Genomic DNA, 10,593 nt, shown 5'->3' with positions numbered 1-10,593 from the left:
ATTTATGGATGGGAAAAGGCCTGGAATGATGTAGTCCAAGTGGTGCACTTGGAGTTAGAATTGGACATTTTTCTCCCCATTTTCCTTACTCCTTAATTTTTCCATAACAAATATACAGTTTTTGTTATAGAAAATAATAAAAGTATTTCTTAACTTTTGGAAAACACTTGGGGTAGTGGGAGAAGCCAGCTCACTTTGTTGAAGACAACTTGCTAATTTTTAAAAATGTTTATGAATAAACTACAGGTTTTTCTAGCTTATTATTGATATACCAAGGAAAAAATAAGTAATATCCAGTAATAACTTAGGAGACATTAGATCTGCAATTAGAGAATGACTCATCTTTATAAATCAGCAACACAAAAGCACAACAGCTCAGTTCATGAAAATGGATGAGGCAATGTGCCAATGCTTAAGAACAGAATCTGCACACTTGTTGAAGTGAATTGCACAATTGCTGTCAAAAATGGTTATTTCGGTCATGAACAGAGAATGCCCTTTTTAGCCATACCCTTCCCAGTACTGAATTGTCATTCCTTTTTTTCTTTGCAGATCTAACTAGCAAAAAAAAAAAAAAAATCCCATTTTAATTTTCATCTTTGATTACTACTGAAGCTGAATATTTTAAAGGCTTACTTATCAGCTATTTATATTTCTTCTTTCATGGATTTTCTGTTTATGTGCTAGATCTGAGTTTTTCATGTATTTTTAAATTTGTATCTGTTTTTTAAAGGATCTTTTTTGTTGTTGTTGTTGATTAGTATTGTAAAGGACAAGTACTGTAACCCTTTAGCTGCTGTATGAGTAAATGTTACAAATACTTTTTCCACTTGTCCTCTGCTTGAATGATGTCTTATTATGTCCAAAAATGTCTAATTTTTGTGAGCGCAAATCTTTCAATCCTTTTCTTTATCACTGTTCTTTTGCTTTTATTACTAGACAGTCCTGTTTTGACCTAGGAGAACATATTATCCATCTGTGTTTTCTTCTAATTCTTATCTGGGGTCATTTTTTAAATTAAGCCTGAAAACCATCTGAAACTTCTTTTGGAATAAGATGTGAGAGTGGCAACTAATTTAAAAGCACATTTCTAAAACATTATGCATTACAACAGATTCTGTGCAAAGAAAAATATTTACAATATCAAATGTGTCCAAGGAATCATCACTTAGTACAACAACATTGCCAATGACATAAGCATTTAAAAAGTTCTTCCAAGTTTGGGGCTGGATGGAAACTTATTTTAACAGTTTTTTGTTTGTTTTTTGGAAAAATATCTTTTCACTACTAAACTTCTATAGAATTTGGATGTCCTACCACAAGTATAGATTGTTTTATTATTTAAATTGATAGTTTATATTTTCAAAAAGAAAGAAAAAAAAAACATGCCCTTCATTGCATGATACCATGTGACAAAGTCAGATTTTGAATTTCACCTTTTCGTGGCCAAAAGAGAACAAAAGAATCTCTTCATGATTCTGAAGACATGAATCATATGTGCAAATTACTGAATGATTAAGTAGAATTCAAATGCCAGGGGGGTGAAGTAGAAATCCTATTCGGTAGAAACCAAAAGCCCCAGTTTTAGCGCTCCCCCGATTTACTTCCTAAATTTCCTTACACTAATCTCTTAAAAATTCTGCACCTGGCCGGCGCCGTGGCTTAACAGGCTAATCCTCCACCTTGCGGCACCGGCACACCGGGTTCCAGTCCCGGTTGGGGCACCGGATTCTATCCCGGTTGCCCCTCTTCCAGGCCAGCTCTCTGCTATGGCCCGGAAAAGCAGTGGAGGATGGCCCAAGTGTTTGGGCCCTGCACCCGCATGGGAGACCAGGAGAAGCACCTGGCTCCTGGCTTTAGATCAGCATGATGTGCCGGCCGCGGCAGCCATTGGAGGGTGAATCAATAGCAAAAAGGAAGACCTTTCTCTCTGTCTCTCTCTCTCACTATCCACTCTGCCTGTCAAAAAAAAAAAAAATTCTGCACCTGTTTGTCAATGCATTAAACATTTGATGGGCAGGATGGACTCATGAGTTAGCATCAAAGTACTAAAAGCATCTTGAACTAAAACTCCCGATGAACGGGGTCAGCCATTCCAGTCATCAGCAACTGGGGAAACCTAACATGTTCCTCAATGAAGAAGTCTTTCTTCCAAGGCTCAGCTTTTATTTTACTGTAAATCTACAAAGGCCCACCGAGGATAGCGGAATACCCGGGGGAGTGATTTATTTCCAAATAACAGAAATGTCACTTTACTGCTAATGGGACTAAAGTAATAATGTATTTTAACAAAACTAAACTTTCTTTTTTGATTTCTACTATGTACAGCTTTTTCTATTTCATCTTTTTGAGATTTTTTTTGACAGGCAGAGTTAGACAGTGAGAGAGAGTGACAAAGAGAGAGAAAGGTCTTCCTTCTGTTGGTTCACTCCCCAAATGGCCGTTACAGCCGCCACACTGCGGCTGGCACACTGCACCGATCCGAAGGCAGGAGCCAGGTGCTTCTCCTGGTCTCCCATGCGGGTACAAGGCCCAAGTACTTGGGCCATCCTCCACTGCACTCCCGGGCCATAGCAGAGAGCTGGACTGGAAGAGGAGCAATCGGGGCAGAATCCGGCACCCTGACCGGGACTAGAACCCGGTGTGCTCGCGCCGCAGGTGGAGGATTAGCCTAGTGAGCCGTGGTGCCAGCCTCTTTTTGAGATTTTAATGGATATGTATGTGTATATATATATATATATGCATACATATACACAAAAGCTTACAAAAAGATGCATTCTTCATAAATGTGCTTACCAATATTCATACAAATATGTACAGAATAGCACAGTTGTGGGTGGCCACGTTGCTTACCTTAGCCCATGTTGGCAAGGATACCAAGAGAATCCGGGAATCAGCAAATTGGCCAGATCACTTGTAATGAAAGACTGCTGGCAAGGAACACTCTGTTTAATGCTCTTTAGGCCCTCAGTCTCTAGATGATAAATTCTCTAGAATAGTTTGGCCAAAATCTATGAAGAGTGGGATTTATTGTTAATTTATTCAACAAGTGTTATCTGAGCATCTGCCAGACCCTGGGCTAGGCTCTGCGGAGAACTATCAGACTGAATAGTGAAATTGCTGATAGTCCACTGTTTCTAACTTACGAAAATGGAAACTTCTTATGGTTCAACTTAAGAAAATCACAAAAAGCTCCCTAGAGAAGGAAAGAAGATATGAAAGCGAGTTGAGGCCAGCGCCACGGCTCACTAGGCTAATCCTCCACCTGTGGCACCGGCACCTGGGTTCTAGTCCCAGTTGGGGCGCCGGTCCTGTCCTGGTTACTCCTCTTCCAGGCCAGCTCTCTGCTGTGGCCCGGGAAGGCAGTGGACGATGGCCCAGGTCCTTGGGCCCTGCACCCGCATGGGAGACCAGGAGGAAGCACCTGGCTCCTGGCTTCAGATCTGCGCAGTGTGCTGGCCGCAACACGCCAGCCGTAGTGGCCACTTGGGGGGTGAACCAACGGAAAAAGGAAGACTTTTCTCTCTGTCTCTCTCTCTCTCTCACTGTCCTCTCTGCCTGTCAAAAGAAAAGAAAAAAAGAAAAAGAAAAAGAAAAAGAAAAAGAAAAAGAAAAAGAAAAAGAAAAAGAAAGAAAGCGAGTTGGTACGCACAAGAAAAAAAATTTTAGATAGCAGCTTCAGAGAAATAAGAGGGGGCCAGCACTGTGACATAGCATGTTAAAGCCCTGGCCTGCGGCACCAGAATCCCATATAGGCACTGGTTCGAGTCCTGGCTGCTCCACTTTTTGTTTTTTTAAAAAATTATTTATTTATTTTAAAGTCAGAGTTAAGGAAGTTAGTCAGTCAGTTAGTTACACAAGGAAAAAGGAGAGGCAGAGAGAGAGGTCTTCCATCCGCTGGTTCACTTCCCAATTGGCTTAAACAGCCAGAACTGCACTGATCCAAACCCAGGAGCCAGGAGCTTCTTCCAGGTCTCTCACGCTGGTTCAGGGGCCCAAGGAGTTGGGCCATCTTCTACTGCTTTCTTAGGCCTTAGCAGAGAGCTGGATCGGAAATGGAGCAGCCAGGACTAGAACCGGCACCCATATGGGATGACGGCACTGCAGGAGACAGCTTTACCCACTATTGACACAACGCTGGCCCCTGCTCCACTTCTGATCCCGTTCTCTGTTGTGGCCTGGGAAAGCAGCAGAAGATGGTCCAAGTCTTTGTGCCCTGCATCCACGAGGGAGACATGGAAGAAGCTCCTGGCACCGAGCTTCGGATCGGCCCAGCTTCAGCCGTTTCAGTCATTTGGGGAATGAACCATCGGATGGAAGACTTCTCTCTGAGCTTCTACCTCTCTCTTTAACCCCGTCTTTCAAATAAATAAAATAAATCTTAAAAAGAAAAAAGAAAGGAGGGAAAGAAAGAAAGAAGGAAGGAAAGAAAGAAAGAAGAAAGAAAAAGAAAGAAAGAAAGAAAGAAAGAAAGAAAGAAAGAAGGAAGGAGGGAAGGAAGGAAAGAAAGAAAGAAAGAAAGAAAGAAAGAAAGAAAGAGAAGGAAGGAAGGAAGGAAAGAAAGAGAAGGAAGGAAGGAAGGAAGGAAAGAGAAGGAAGGAAGAAAGAAAGAAAGGAGAGGGAATGAAAAGAGAAAGATAAAATTTAAATGAGATAAAGGTAATATATGAAATGGGATAAAGGTAACATATGAATAAAATCAGAATAGAATAAAAAACAATAAAACTCATGAATTCTTAATGAGTTTATTCAATATTTATTAAAGAAATAATCTCATTGTAGATATCATATATGCCTCAAGAGAAAGTGAAGACATTCCTCGCCTTAACATGAAATAAAAATCATATGCCTTTTTTTTTTTCCAGAAGAACAGAGAGCTCCCCTCTACTGATTTAATCTCCGAATGCCCTCAGTGGCCAGGGCGGGGCTGGGGTGGGAGCCAGGAGATGGGAACAAAATATAGGCCTTCCACGTAGTGCAGGAATCCAATTGCCTGAGCCATCACCTGCTACCTGGCAGGGTCTGCATTAGTAGGAACCTAGAGTCAGGAGTCAGAGACAGGAATTGAAACTATACTCCAAAGAGGAACCTGTGCATCTTTACCACTAGGCTACATCCCTGCCCCCTGAGATTTTTAAATTCTAAGTTTGGAAGATAAAAGAGCAAATGAAAAAAATACCAAGGTAGTGTGAGTTAAAATAGGGAAAGCAGTAGAAATAGAGCAGATGGAAGACTAATCCAATATAAAGCCAAGTTAGAAAGAATTAAAAAGTAAGTTCCAATAATAGAAAAAAAGATTCTCTAGTAACATTGATAGGCAGCTGTTGTGGGAATTTGGGTAGTGAGCCAGTGAATGGAAGATCTCTCTGTCTCTCTGTCTCTCTGTCTCTCTCTCTCTCTTTCTCTATGCCTTTCAAATACATAAAAATTTTAAAAAATTTAAAGTAAAAAAATAGAATTACCATATGATCCAACAATCCCATTACTGGTTATATATTCTCAGGAAATTAAATCCATGTGTTAAAGAGACATCTGCACTGCTGTGTTTGCTACAGCACTACTTAGAATAGCCAAGAAGTGGAAACAACTGGAATATGTATCCAGTGATGAATGGATGAAGATTATTTTGAACACGTACACAATAGAATACTTCTCAGCCATAAAGCAGAATAAAATCTTGCCATTCACAACAACATAGATGGAACTGGAAGTCATTTTTAGGTTAACTGAAATAAGCCAGGCACAGAAAGACAAGTATCACATTGTCTCACTCACATGTGGAATATAAGAAAAAGGTGATCCCGCAGAAGTTAAGAGCATAATGGTGATTATCAGAGGCTGGGGAGCGACGGAGAAAGCTGATTGACAGGAACTAAATTACAGTGAGATAGGAGTTGGAAGTTCTGGGGTTCTACTGGACAGTAGAATGACTATTGATAATGTACTATAAATTTCTCAGTTAAAAAAAAACTAAAACGTGATGTGTGTGGCAGAAGTGAAAGAAACCATGTTTGCTAAAGTAATTGTGGCGATATAAATAGTTTAGCCTCAGAAGCTGCTGAGGTGGCCCATTCTATCCCAGTACAAGGCAGATTAAGAAAGAAAGAAAAAAAAAAAAAGATAAGATTTTGGATCTTTAAACCATAAAAAATTTTAAATGTTTTAGGAGATAAATATACTTACACTTATTGGACGTTACACAATTTATACACACATTAAAACATCACTTGGTTCCCTCTACGTATGTACAATTTTTATGCCTATTAAAAATTTTTAAGGAGCTGGTGCTGTAGTGTAGCAGATAAAGCCACTGCCTACAGTGCCGGCATCCCATATGGGTGCCTGTTCGAGTCCCAGCTGCTCCACTTCTGATCCAGCTCTCTGCTATGGCCTGGGAAAGCAGTAGAAGATGGCCCAAGTCCTTGGGCCCTGCACCCACATGGGAAGACCTGGAAGAAGGGCCAGCTGGGGCGTGAACCAGCGGATGGAAGAACTCTTTCTCTCTCTGTCTGTCCTTCTCTCTCTGTGTAACTCTGACTTTCAAATAAATAAATCTTTAAAAAAATTTTAATAAAATTAAATAACTAAAATGTGGAACCTGTGTATATGATTCCTAAAATCTACATTTTGAAAAGATTTATATCCTTTTATATAATATACAAGTTATGTAAAAGCAAATAATTAAAGATTATCCAGAATGGGAAAGAATAATTAGCAAATTACTTACATAGAATCCTCTTTACATTCTATTATCAAAAATATTCAGGGCAGGCGCCGTTGCTCAACAAGCTAATCCTCCACCTTGCGGCGCCAGCACACCAGGTTCTAGTCCCGGTCAGGGCGCTGGATTCTGTCCCAGTTGCTCCTCTTCCAGGCCAGCTCTCTGCTGTGGCCCAGGAGTGCAGTGGAGGATGGCCCAAGTGCTTGGTCCCTGCACCCCATGGGAGACCAGGAGAAGCACCTGGCTCCTGCCTTCGGATCAGCAAGATGCGCCAGCCGCAGCGGCCATTGGAGGGTGAACCAACGGCAAAGGAAGACCTTTCTCTCTGTCTCTCACTGTCCACTCTGCCTGTCAAAAAAAAATATTCAAAGAATTATAGAATTGTAGCACAGGATAGAATCTCAGTGTTCATTCAGACCAAACCCTCAGTATCTCTGAAGAGACAAAGTGAGAAATGACTGCTTCAAAGTCATCTAGCCGGAGAGAAACAAACTTAGGCCTGGAATTATTTGTTCTTGAATTCACTTAGCTGTCAGGGCATGCTTCCGAACTTTCACTCTGGCTGTTGTGGACATTTGGAGATCGAACCAAAGTATGTGAGCTTTCTCTCTGTGTCTACTTGTATATCAAATAAATAAACAATTTCAATGAATATTTTACATCTCAAAAGTCAATTAACATGGCCAGCGCAGTGGCTTAACAGGCTAATCCTCCACCTTGCGGCGCTGGCACACTGGGTTCTAGTCCCGGTTGGGGCACCAGATTCTATCCCGGTTGCCCCTCTTCCAGGCCAGCTCTCTGCTATGGCCCGGGAGTGCAGTGGAGGATGGCCCAAGTCCTTGGGCCCTGCACCCGCATGGGAGACCAGGAAAAGCACCTGGCTCCTGGCTTCGGATCAGCGCGATAAGCCGGCCGCAGTGGCCATTGGAGGGTGAACCAACGGCAAAAGGAAGACCTTTCTCTCGGTCTCTCTCTCTCTCACTATCCACTCTGACTGTCATAAAAAAAAAAAAAAAAAAAAGTTAATTAACATGAAGAGAGCTTCAAGTCAGGATGGTCCATAAAATAACAGAGATTGCTTAACCAAAGGAAGAGAAACAGGGCCCTCATTTCTAGATCGCCTAGATTACATGTAATATGTGATTACATGTAATATGTGGGGAGTCTTCAAAAATGCAGACATACCTTGAATAAAAGGTTTCTAGGTTAAAAAATACATAGAAAAATATGGATTATAAAAAAGCATGAATTTCAAAAAGTTTGTACCAAAGCAAACTTATCTTTTATTCCCATTTCCCATGAGCTTTTTCAACTCCCCTTATACATCTTGTAGTCAATACCAACACCATCAACACTGCTGTATCCCCCTTCTCTCATGCAGAATTAATTATTTATTAAAAAAAAGTCTATAGTGGGGTATCTTTTTACAAAAATTATTTATTTTATTATTTCATCTGCTTGAAAGGCAGAACAACAGAGAGACTTAGAGAGAGAGAGAGAGAGAGAGAGACATCTTTGATCTACTGGTTCACTGCCCAAATGCCAGCAACAGCCAGAGTTGGGCCAGGCTGAAAGCTGGCACCCAGAACTCTATCCAGGTGTCCCACATGGGTGGCAGGGGCTCAAATGCTTAAGCCATCAGGTGCTGCCTTCCAGGATGTGCGTTAGCAAGAAGCTGGATTGGAAGTGGAGGTGCTGGGTCTCAAACGAGGCACTCTGATGTGTAATACAGGTGTCCCAGGTGGCAGCTTAACCATCATGCCCAACTCTAAAGATGCTTGAACACTGTCAATTGTATATGCAGCCAGACATGCATGATTCGTTTAAACTCTTTTCACATGTGGTATATGGAATTTTGCAATTGTTGCCAAATAAACTTGTATATATATATATAAAAAAAAAAAAGCTGTTTACTTAGAACATTATGAAAACCTGAATTTGAGTTTACCAAATAGAAGTCAAAGAATTTCGTAACAATCAGAAGGTAAGGTTATGATAGTAAAACGAATTTGATGAGTGAAGAATTAATTATAGTGGTCATAATGCCAAGTTCTGTACACAGAGTGACAGTTCTGGGACCAGCTGTGACACAGGGCTCTGTCACATGCCCCCAGGAGTAGCTCAAAACCACAGTGATTCAAGTTCCTATGTGCCCTGGAAGGACAATAAGGATCATTATTTTTTTAAGCATGACACAGACTTCTTACTATGATTCACAGCATTACATGAAACCAGATGACCTCTCACACTGTTCTTGATTTTATTTAATTGTTTTGCTATTAACAATCATTTTCCTTAAATGATAGATGTAAACATCTATGTTAAGCAAGCATTCAAAATAAAGTCTTTAATCCCTTTATCGATTCAATGAATCTGAAAAGATACCTGCACACGGAAACATAATCAACCTGGGACAGTAGGAGTCTGTCATTTTCCACTTGCTGACTTTACTAGGATAAATTAAAACTGCAAAACGATTGACGTTGAAATGTCAAGGCTGAAATGTCACAGAAACATCAGGTTCGGGAAAGTTGCATCTCCTGTTGCGAGTCGTGTAATGATGCGGTCATCGGTGTGTCTTTAAGGATGTGGCTGTGACCTAGACCGCAGAGTTTCATGACTGCAGCTGTCACAGTCCTTGAGTCAACCCTCATGCCCACACAGTAAACGGAGCTTCCATTTCATTCTTGAGTTCACACAGCTAAGTGGCTGGGCAGGCACTCAGAGTTGCGTTAGCACCTTAATCCAAGTCCATCCGTCTCATTGCTCTGTTTTATTTTTTAAAATTTTCTTTGAAACTAAATAATTTCTTACCTACCACCCTTCCTTGCTTAATAACTCAAAAAAAGCACTGGAAAGAGGCAAGAACCGGGCTATTACTTGGCCAGTGATTGTTCAGTTACTTCTTCATGCCTCAGTGTCCTGCTTTGTAAAATGGGGATCCTAATACCTGACCCCACTCCACAGAGTAAGAGAAATGCTATCTGTGAGAACACTTGAGCTGCTTTGGAAGAAAAGCATGAGAATATTGTAAGTTCAAAGAGCAAAGGGTACAAAATAAGACAATGAACACAGCAAGAAAGCAACAGAAGAAACAAGCAGTCCTGGCTGTTCCCTATTCTCTCTCTGCCATCTAACTTCAGAATATCGTGCAGTGTCATAGGGGCTGGGGTTTGTGTCCGTACTGCCAAACGCTGTCATGTTCTCTAGAACCCAGTACTACAGGGAAACACGAAGGGATGTAATGCACCACTGAGAAACAGACTTCCACTCCGCTGTCTGCCTCCCCTCTCAGGCTATAAACTGTGATATTTGATGTGAGCACAAAGCTTCACTTGTTTTACTACAAATATCCAAATACGTGGGTGGACTCATTCTAGCAAGGAATGTCATCACAGTTCAGATCTGCTGATTCCACAGCGTGAAGCTGCCAACCATTTATTTGCCTCTCCCCCAATAGCGTATGAAGCACTTTTCTTACTGAAAAGTAGGTAGGCTGCAGTACGAAAACAGCTGATTTCATAGAAGCATAGAGGTAGGCAGGCTCGGAAGGGTAACAGAGGGAAGGGATGGGAGGGGGCAGATAGAGGGAGGCCGGATAACAAGTACCAAAGCACAGTGTTACACAGCACAGTTGGATGACTTAAGTTTACAACAACTTATTCTATATATATACATATATATTTAAAGATTTATTTATTTATTTGAAAGTCAGAGTTACAGAGAGAGAGAGAGAGAGGGAGAGGTCTTCCATCAGCTGGTTTACTCCCCAGTTGGCTGCAACAGCTGGAGCTGCACCGTTCTGAAGCCAGGAGCCAGGAGCTTCTTCCAGGTCTCCCATGTGGAAGCTGAGGCCCAAGGACTTGGGTCAT

At 41.3% G+C, this 10,593-nt stretch overlaps 1 non-coding gene across 1 annotated transcript; it reads left to right on the top strand.

Moving 5' to 3' along the window:
• The first annotated feature begins 5,963 nt into the window (after positions 1 to 5,963).
• Positions 5,964 to 6,089, top strand: LOC133764946 (small nucleolar RNA SNORA66). The gene has a single exon (XR_009866513.1). It is a non-coding gene; the product is annotated as a small nucleolar RNA SNORA66 (small nucleolar RNA).
• The last annotated feature ends 4,504 nt before the right edge of the window (positions 6,090 to 10,593 follow it).

This window comes from Lepus europaeus, chromosome 7 (genome assembly GCF_033115175.1).
Source record: "Lepus europaeus isolate LE1 chromosome 7, mLepTim1.pri, whole genome shotgun sequence".
Taxonomy (NCBI): Eukaryota; Metazoa; Chordata; class Mammalia; order Lagomorpha; family Leporidae; genus Lepus; species Lepus europaeus.
This window is presented reverse-complemented; position numbering and strand designations above follow the sequence as displayed.